We start from the raw sequence: 10,561 nt of genomic DNA on the forward strand, positions 1-10,561 counted from the left end.
TAGATGCAAAACTAACTTGTGCAAACTCTGGGTCTGTGCTGCTAGATTGGAGAATATAAAATCACTCCGCAGAAGTAGCAGTGCTTCGCCTTCTGAGAATATAGTTCCCAGTGTGTGTACGGTTATTTGTACACGCTGTGACTATACAAATCACAACATGTAAATAGGAAAATGTAGGCGTTATTTTGTCACTTATTGGGAGCAGTGTGCTAGCTGGAGCCGTTTACCTCCAGTATTTGTGCTAAGCTAGGCTAGTAGACAAAGTTACGGCACGCACGCACATTTCTTGAACAGCACTTATTGTAGGATGGTTCATGCCCTTAACTCCTCTGGTATTTATGCATCAGTATTTCATTCTTTGTAATGCTTGGTTTATATACAGTATGTATCTATTTATTTATTTATTTATTTATTATTATTATTTTCTTTTATTTTTTGTCTTAGTGTTATAATTGTGGAAGAGCTCACCAAGAAAAATTCCAGACATCCTGTTTGTTATGGCAATAAATAAATAAATAAATAAACCAGCGTTACGGCCTGTGAAAGCGCTTTGATTTGTTGGGACTTCGTGACCGGAGTACCAGTCAGTTCAATAAAACACTCCCTGCTCCCTGTAGCGGTCAAACGACAGCACGTATCCCACAGAAACATGACAACAATAATTATGAGGGAAGATTTATTAACTTTCTTGGAGGTCTTGTGCAAAAATGTTGCAAGAATGAGCCTGGAGTTGGCAATGTGAATAACATTTCTGTATTACTTCACCATGAAATCAAATCAATATTGCAGTATTTATTCTTAATGATTTATCCATGATGCACATCATTATTTTTAATAAATTCATAATCTTGAATCAGAATAGCTTCCCCTTCCTCTTCTCTGATGATGAGGGCGGGGCAACCTGTCACTCACATGAGATCAGCCAATAGCAAACCACAACCATCCAATCAATTCCCTACAGACAAAATCAAGCCCCGCCCCTTACATTAGATCTTGTTCCAGAAGCGTTTCACTCAGATATACATCACAATAGAGAAGAAAAGACTAGTGCAACTTCCATTTCAGTAATATAATTCATACTTAAAATAGTCATTGTTATCAATAGAGGGTTTCGCTCCGGGTAGTTATATAGGAACTATCCTATAGTATTACATTAGTATTAATATAAAAAGTTTTAGATACTATTTCTGGAAATCTAGCACTCACACACACACACACACACACACACACACACACACACACTGAAGGCGTGGCGTGTTCACTGGCAGCTCTCCACACGACCACACCTCAATGCTCATCTGCTAACAGGAACACAACAGTCGATGGGTTACGACAGCGTCAAGAGGAGGCCAAATGAGCAGTTCACCAAGTATTTCATTACATAACATCATCACCATAATAAAACCTTTCCAAAAGATCTCAGAATACAGTACAAAACATAAAATAATGCTGATATCTTGAGATGTGTCAATAAATGACCTCATCTGAGCTGCTGATTAGCAAATACTGACTCTGTTCTTGACATTTTTTTGTTAGTCATTCTGGAGCATGTTGTGAAAATTTGTTGTGAATGTTGTGAAAGTTTTCCTTAAAAAGTCCTTAATCCACTTAATTCTAATTTCTGATCTTTAAAGTGCTTAAAATGTTTTAAATATATATATATATATATATATATATATATATATAATTTAACATTTTTTAAATACTTTAAATATCAGAAATTAAAATTAAGTGGATTAAGGACTTTTTAAGGAAAACATTTAAGGAATTTAAGGAAAATTTAAGGAATAAGGAAATATTTTATATATATATATATATATATATATATATATATTTTTTTTTTTTTTTTTTTTTTTTATGAACCTACAAATTCTAATTAAGCCATCAAAATATGAGGAAATTATTTTATATTTTTTAAATATTAAAAGAAAAATGTGAAAAAACAAAGCACTAAACAAAATGTATCAGACAAAATGATTTGCCACAGTTTGGTTTGAAAATATACTCAGTTTTATTGCATTATCACATATAACACCAATCGGCTCCAAGCACAACTATGCAATATGCACTGAACCCGGTTTCCACCACTGAATACAAAATAAAAAGGTGCAAAAGAATTCTCAAAATTCCAAGTTTATGCCTTGCAATTCTGAGAAAAAAAAAGTCTATCACTACACTCCTACGCTCAATACTAATCTTTCTGATTTATTGAAGAATGCATTATGAATGCATTTTAAAAAAGCGAAAGAGAATCTATAATGTGGAATATGTTACGTGCATATATTTGAACAGTAATTCAGATTCAGTTAAGAAAGTATTAATAAAAAGAGGGAAGTGGAAAGGAAAGACTGATACAATGTAAATCGAACACAAAAGATGAGAATCCTGCAAACAGCCTGAGCACCGTCACACAATCCTACAACAGCAGCACTGAAGATCCATTCACCTGAACATTACAGCAACAAAAGAGCCGTATTTGCTGCATTTAACATGTAGCCACTAAAAGAGCCTCTCTCTCTCTCTCTCTCTCTGACACCCGTCAGCAGTAATTAATAGTGACCCGGTGTGGAAATGCTCACGTCATCTTGTTATCTCTCTAGAGAATTCTCTAGGCCCTGCCAAATGCCTGAGCTGGGCCTCAGAGAGCAGAATAAGCCTGAGCGTGTGACGACGAGACACACAGCATCAAACCTCCAGCTGAAGCACAGGTGATATAATCCTGTCGTCTTTTACAAACTGGCAGCTGTGGTTAAAAATACAGTAAAACTTAAACAGAACAAACTTTTACAATTTAAACCGGTAAATCCAGCAACCCTTTTCTGCTGAGTTAGCAAGGTCACGCATTTACTGATGACAACATCACAATAACAAAGATGGAAAAGACATTATGACACTAAAATAATGCAATAAACATTCATTTAACCAGGGCTGCCAACTCTCATGCATTGAGCGTGAGACTCACGCAATTGACACTTTTCACACGCTCTCTTTCTCACGCACAGAAAAATTGCGGAGCAAAGAGGTACTTTTAATATTAAACTAATTCTCAGCTCTTAGATTCCGTCAATTTTATTACGAAATTCAGACAAAAATACGTTTGCCGCTTGTAAATGTGACGTGACAGATCGCTGAGCGCCTCAGTTCAAGTGCACGTGAACCGATCATCTGTCACTTTATTATTTAAAGATGCAGTACAACTTACCGAAAGTATACATAATATCGACCAATTAGTGTTTTTCAACCACGGAAAGAGGTCAATATAACAGCAGGAGAACTATTATGTCACATAACGTTACATTTACCTCAGGAAAGCCATTTAATGACCATAGCATGTTAATTGAATAGAAAAAAATAGCTAGAAAGATTTTCGCAGAGCACTATATTACATATTTATTATATTTTTACTTATGTCATTAAATAATTGTTATTATAACAAAAACTGCATTATATTTAATTTAATTAGTTATTTTCAACCTTTAATAATACCAGCAGATTGGGCCCTCTATGTTTACAGCATTAGGTGAGATTCTTTTTTTTAATAAAATTTAAAATAAACATGTATCCAAATTAGTCAATATTGAATCAAAATCGGAATCAAATCACAAGAATGGAATTGAAATCTTGTCAAGCAATAATAAAAACTGTATCCTACCAGTCATTGTACAATGTAAACATTGTAACATGTTGTCACTAAACTTCATAAAATTCTATTTAGTTACCAAATGTTTTGACAATCACAATTACACTTATTGTGATGCAATATTTGTTTTTACACCCCCCCCCCACCCACCCCCCCCCCCCCCCCATAAGACATAAAACCCTAATGTATGTAATTAATAACAAAAAACTAAGAAGAAACATACAGTAGCGGCCAAAAGTGACGTCCGGAGGGGATGTTTGTTTTTAATGACTCTACAAGTTCGATTAAACCATCAAAATATGAAGAAAATATGTTATATTTTTAAATATTTTAAATATAAGGGATGAACAAAACACTAAACTTGGTTAAGGTATTTATCCGATTAAATTATTTTGGGGGAAAAGGGAAAACTACAGCTACAGGTCTTATTTTTATTATGCATTAAAATATGCATAGAACAACGAAAAGTTATTAATATTTTGCTGGCTCTCTCTTGTTTTTCCATGCATTCATAATTTCTTTGTATGACAGCCTGCATGGACAAAAAATTATGTCGGCACAATTTGGCATGTCTCACTGCGTTGTTATTATTATAGTAAAAATAAAACGAGCACAATTATGCAATATGCTTTCAAAATCTTTTAATAAAATTTGAATCAAAGGGTGAAGATGTTAATTTTCCTAGGCCACATTATCTGAATTACCATTAAATGTGAAGTGTCATGCAGGGAATTCTGGGAATGCCAGTTTATGGCTTTTCACTGTTAGTTAGGCTATACATTGAATTGTTATTTTTTACCTATAAAAAGGTTAGATCTATTACAGTCTCCTTATGTATAAAGGGAACTTACTGTAATTAACAGGTTTCTACTGAAGCATTTTTACAGTTAAAATCTCAATAAAGTTTTACAGTGCACAGTACTAAAGCCACATTTCTCAAAACATCTGGTATAGAGTAAGTGCAAGTTGTCAAACTAAACACGTTTGCTGGCCTATATGTGTGGTTAGTCTGTCCGCCATATAACAAGTATAACAATCTGCACAACATGATCTGTGCTGAAGCAATATTTCAGGAGTGATGCAGTTATCTATTTCTGAATGACTCTAAATGCAGAGCAATGCTTCACCCGGATACTGGAGGAGACTGGAGCACACGTGCTGCAAAACACCAGTCATTTCTTTCAATTTAACTCAATTAACGCAGCATCTGTTTTCTATGGAAGCTTGTTTCCGCCACAGGATAAAACATTTAAAAAGATAATTGCGACTTTTTATCTCACAATTGTGAGTTTACATCTCGCAATTCTGACTTTGCGAGATATAAAGTCAGAATTGCATGAAATAAAGTCGAAATTGCGTGTTATAAAGTCAGAATTGCATGAAATAAAGTCGAAATTGCGTGATATAAAGTCAGAATTGCGTGTTATAAAGTTTTTTTCTCGCAATTGCGACTTTATATCACGCAATTCTGACTTTATATCACGCAATTCTGACTTTATATCTCGCAATTCTGACTTTATATCTCGCAATTCTGACTTTATAACACGCAATTCTGACTTTATATCTCGCAATTCTGACTTTATATCTCGCAATTCTGACTTTATATCTCGCAATTCTGACTTTATATCTCGCAATTCTGACTTTATATCACACAATTCTGACTTTATATCACGCAATTCTGACTTTATATCTCGCAATTCTGACTTTATATCTCGCAATTCTGACTTTATATCTCGCAATTCTGACTTTATATCACGCAATTCTGACTTTATATCTCGCAATTCTGACTTTATATCTCGCAATTCAGTCTTTATATCTCGCAATTCTGACTTTATATCACACAATTTTGACTTTATATCTCGCAATTCTGACTTTATATCTCGCAATTCTGACTTTATATCTCGCAATTCTGACTTTATATCTCGCAATTCTGACTTTATATCTCGCAATTCTGACTTTATAACACGCAATTCTGACTTTATATCTCGCAATTCTGACTTTATATCTCACAATTCAGTCTTTATATCTCGCAATTCTGACTTTATATCACACAATTCTGACTTAATATCACGCAATTCTGACATTATATCACACAATTCTGACTTTATATCTCGCAATTCAGTCTTTATATCACGCAATTCTGACTTTATATCACACAATTCTGACTTAATATCACGCAATTCTGACTTTATATCTCGCAATTCTGACTTTATAACTCGCAATTCTGACTTTATATCTCGCAATTCTGACTTTATATCTCGCAATTCAGTCTTTATATCTCGCAATTCTGACTTTATATCACACAATTCTGACTTTATATCTCGCAATTCTGACTTTATATCACACAATTCTGACTTTATATCTCGCAATTCTGACTTTATATCTCGCAATTCTGACTTTATATCTCGCAATTCAGTCTTTATATCTCGCAATTCTGACTTTATATCACACAATTCTGACTTTATATCTCGCAATTCTGACTTTATATCTCGCAATTCTGACTTTATAACACGCAATTCTGACTTTATATCTCGCAATTCTGACTTTATATCACGCAATTCTGACTTTATATCTCGCAATTCTGACTTTATATCTCGCAATTCAGTCTTTATATCTCGCAATTCTGACTTTATATCACGCAATTCTGACTTTATATCTCGCAATTCTGACTTTATATCTCGCAATTTCGACTTTATATCACACAATTCTGACTTTATATCTCGCAATTCTGACTTTATATCTCGCAATTCTGACTTTATATCTCGCAATTCTGACTTTATAACACGCAATTCTGACTTTATATCTCGCAATTCTGACTTTATATCACGCAATTCTGACTTTATATCTCGCAATTCTGACTTTATATCTCGCAATTCAGTCTTTATATCTCGCAATTCTGACTTAATATCACGCAATTCTGACATTATATCACACAATTCTGACTTTATATCTCGCAATTCAGTCTTTATATCACGCAATTCTGACTTTATATCACACAATTCTGACTTAATATCACGCAATTCTGACTTTATATCTCGCAATTCTGACTTTATATCTCGCAATTCTGACTTTATATCTCGCAATTCTGACTTTATATCACGCAATTCTGACTTTATATCTCGCAATTCTGACTTTATATCTCGCAATTCAGTCTTTATATCTCGCAATTCTGACTTTATATCACACAATTCTGACTTTATATCTCGCAATTCTGACTTTATATCTCGCAATTCTGACTTTATAACACGCAATTCTGACTTTATATCTCGCAATTCTGACTTTATATCTCGCAATTCTGACTTTATATCTCGCAATTCAGTCTTTATATCTCGCAATTCTGACTTTATATCACACAATTCTGACTTAATATCACGCAATTCTGACATTATATCACACAATTCTGACTTTATATCTCGCAATTCAGTCTTTATATCACGCAATTCTGACTTTATATCACGCAATTCTGACTTTATATCTCGCAATTCTGACTTTATATCTCGCAATTTCGACTTTATAACACACAATTTCGACTTTATAACACGCAATTTCGCCTTTATATCTCACAATTCTGACTTTATATCACACAATTCTGACTTTATAACACACAATTGCGACTTTATATCTCACAATTCTGACTTTATATCACACAATTGCGGCTTTATATCTCACAATTCTGACTTTATAACACACAATTGCGACTTTATTTCATGCAATTCTGACTTTATATCACACAATTGCGACTTTATATCTCACAATTCTGACATCTTTTCTCAGAATTGCGAGATATAAAGAAAGATATAAAGAAAGACAGACTTTTTTTTTTTTTACCTCAGAATAGTTTATATCTCACAATTCTGACTTTATATCTCACAATTCTGACTTTATATCATGCAATTCTGACTTTATATCACACAATTGCGACTTTATATCTCACAATTCTGACTTTATAACACAATTGCGACTTTATATCTCACAATTCTGACTTTATATCATGCAATTCTGACTTTATATCACACAATTGCGACTTTATATCTCACAATTCTGACTTTATATCATGCAATTCTGACTTTATATCATGCAATTCTGACTTTATATCACACAATTGCGACTTTATATCTCACAATTCTGACTTTATAACACACAATTCTGACTTTATATCATGCAATTCTGACTTTATATCTCCCAATTGCGACTTTATATCTCACAATTCTGACTTTATAACACACAATTGCGACTTTATATCTCACAATTCTGACTTTATAACACACAATTGCAACTTTATATCTCACAATTCTGACTTTATATCTCCCAATTGCGTATTATAAAGTCAGAATTGCGTGATATAAAGTCGCAATTGCGAGAAAAAAAGTCAGAATTCTGACTTTATAAGACGCAGTTGTGACTTTATTTCACGCAATTCTGACTTTATATCTCGCAATTCTGACTTTATATCTCGCAATTCTGACTTTATAACACGCAATTCTGATAAATAAAGTCAGAATTGCGAGATGTAAACTCACAATTGTGAGATAAAAAGTCGCAATTATCTGTTAAAATGTTTTATTCTGTGGCAGAAACAAGCTTCCATAGTTTTCCCTTTATCCTTTGGCTAGTGTTTCAATATATGATCTTATTCATGCAAGTGCTTTTAAACCTATCCTCACAAGCACGGTCTTAAATTAGTTAAATGAAGTCTTAAATGAACGTAAAGAGTTGTGAGAAAATAGGATGCTGGTTAGATCCGGCAGGTCTTAAAGTGACAGCATCCTATAAACCTGCTTCTGTCTGTCGGATAATCAAAGAACAAAAAGAAAAAGAGAAAATCACTCACTCGCTGCTCTCAACTGAATAACTTTTGTAGCTTTAATAAGGATCAATCTATATTTAATTTATAATTTATGCAGTGAAGACTGTGACAATAACTTTTGTGTTAGACCTTCCTAAAAATCTTAAAGCACTGTTTACAAGGTTACATGGGTCAAAAATAGTGAAAACAATAACTTTTTGTGCATTTTCAATGCAAATAAAAAATCTGAACTGGTCTGACTGGGCCAACAGAAAGAATTGAGCCCTGATATATTGAAGAGCATGATAAATGGCATTTTGTATAATGGGTTTATGTGAAGATTCTTAAAACATTCACTTAAACTAAAAGTTGTTATATTTTTTAAAGCCTAATAAATGTTAAAATTGATAGCTTTCAATTATACTGTAATGCTGAATGCCTATAGATGCATTAAACACATTTTTAAAATATAGTCTATTGTCTTTATGCTGTTTCTACATTAATTTGGAGATTAAATGTGAAATTATTACAATATAAAAATAGCCTATGTTAAAATCTTTAATGTTAGGAGCGATTAATCGTGCTTAATTTCAGAAAAAAAAATTATGAATTAAATGAATAATGAATTATTAGTGACAGCACTAATATATATATATATATATATATATATATATATATATATATATATATATATATATATATATATATACACATAGGCTACATACATACTATTAAAAATGAAAACAATTTAGCTATAGCTAATATACAGGCCTACAAGGTGAGTATGTCAGCCTATTGATTTATGACAGCAACATTTCATACAGTACATAAGAACTGAACTACTGGGTACTTTGAAAGCATCACTTCTTTAAATGTAGCTTGTGTAACAGAGCGAAAGTAAAGAGTCGGGTCATCTCTGTCCCACAGCCTGCACACACTGATATGACAACTGACAGATCCTGCAATTAGTGAGAAGATAAGACACCCTGACACACACACACACCACTGAAACCAGAAAATACAGCTCGTTCAAACCAAATTCCTGCCAGCGAATGCGCGTGCTTCCAAACAAAAACACGCACGTTCCCGTGAGAACCTCCCACCCGCGCGACCCGAACGTCCCACTAACGACCTAGAATGAAAATGTGACAGAGACAGAGCCATTCTTACCGATTTATTACCTCTGACAAGGTATCCGGGTTCTACTCTCACGTTTTCTTTAGAAAAAGCGAGATGTGGATCGGCTGTGCAAGTCTCTGGTCCTGGCGTCCCCGGCGCGCTCCCGGCTGTCAATCAACTGAGCCCGGCAGCCGCTTCCGGGACTTCCATATTTGGGAATGATGAATCAGAGATGCCTCGAGAGAGCAGTGAGATGAGGAGCTCTCGAAGCACAACCGCTGGCAATATAAGTGTATTAGTAGTTTGGATTAACCGTTGAGTTATTTTAAGTAAAAAGTGATCAGTTGACTTAACTTAAAAAAAATTGAGGAAAACCATTGCCTTAAAATTATTAAGTAAATAAACCTCATGCTTAATCGAAAAGAATAAGTAGGCCTAATGTGGAATTGTCAAGTTCACATAACTTAATTTTTTCAATTAAGCATTACGTTTATGTGCTTAATAATTTTAAGGCAATGGGTTTACTTAATTTTTTTAAGTGAACTGAACACTTTTTACAGTGTAATCATTTTTAAATATATTGAATTATCAATATATTATTAACATAGTGAATAATGATAAACCTGTGTGCTAAATCATCATGCATGAAGCCATTTTATTGTCATGTGACAAGAAAACCATAAAAGAAAACCCTCTTATATCATTTTCAAGTTTTAAATTTTATGACTAGTTTACGATATGATCTGTTTATGCTTGCAAATTTCAAGGTGCAAAGAAAAGGAAAATATTTTAGTATGTTTTACTTGACTTATTAAATAAGAAATATGTATAAAGTACTGTCAAATCGATTAATGGCGATTAACATAAAGTATGTTGCCTAAATATAACCTGTGTGTGTGTGTGTGTGTGTGTGTGTGTGTGTGTGTGTGTGTGTGTGTGTGTGTGTGTGTGTGCGCGTGTGTGTATATGAATGTATATATATATATATATATATATATATATATATATATATATAC

General features: G+C 33.3%; 1 protein-coding gene across 2 annotated transcripts in view; it reads right to left on the reverse strand.

Annotated features, from left to right (window-relative positions):
* Nucleotides 1–9,743, reverse strand: part of cap2 (cyclase associated actin cytoskeleton regulatory protein 2) — a 43,047-nt gene extending 33,304 nt beyond the window's left edge. The window contains exon 1 of one of the 2 annotated variants that reach the window (XM_079878155.1): nucleotides 9,597–9,743. The gene's annotated coding sequence lies outside the window, so the exon portion shown is untranslated. The remainder of the gene's footprint in view (nucleotides 1–9,596) is intronic. The other variant, XM_079878156.1, reaches the window with a different exon arrangement.
* Between the last annotated feature and the right edge of the window lie 818 nt (nucleotides 9,744–10,561).

Source organism: Squalius cephalus, assembly GCF_949319135.1.
Source record: "Squalius cephalus genome assembly, chromosome: 8".
Classification (NCBI taxonomy): domain Eukaryota; kingdom Metazoa; phylum Chordata; class Actinopteri; order Cypriniformes; family Leuciscidae; genus Squalius; species Squalius cephalus.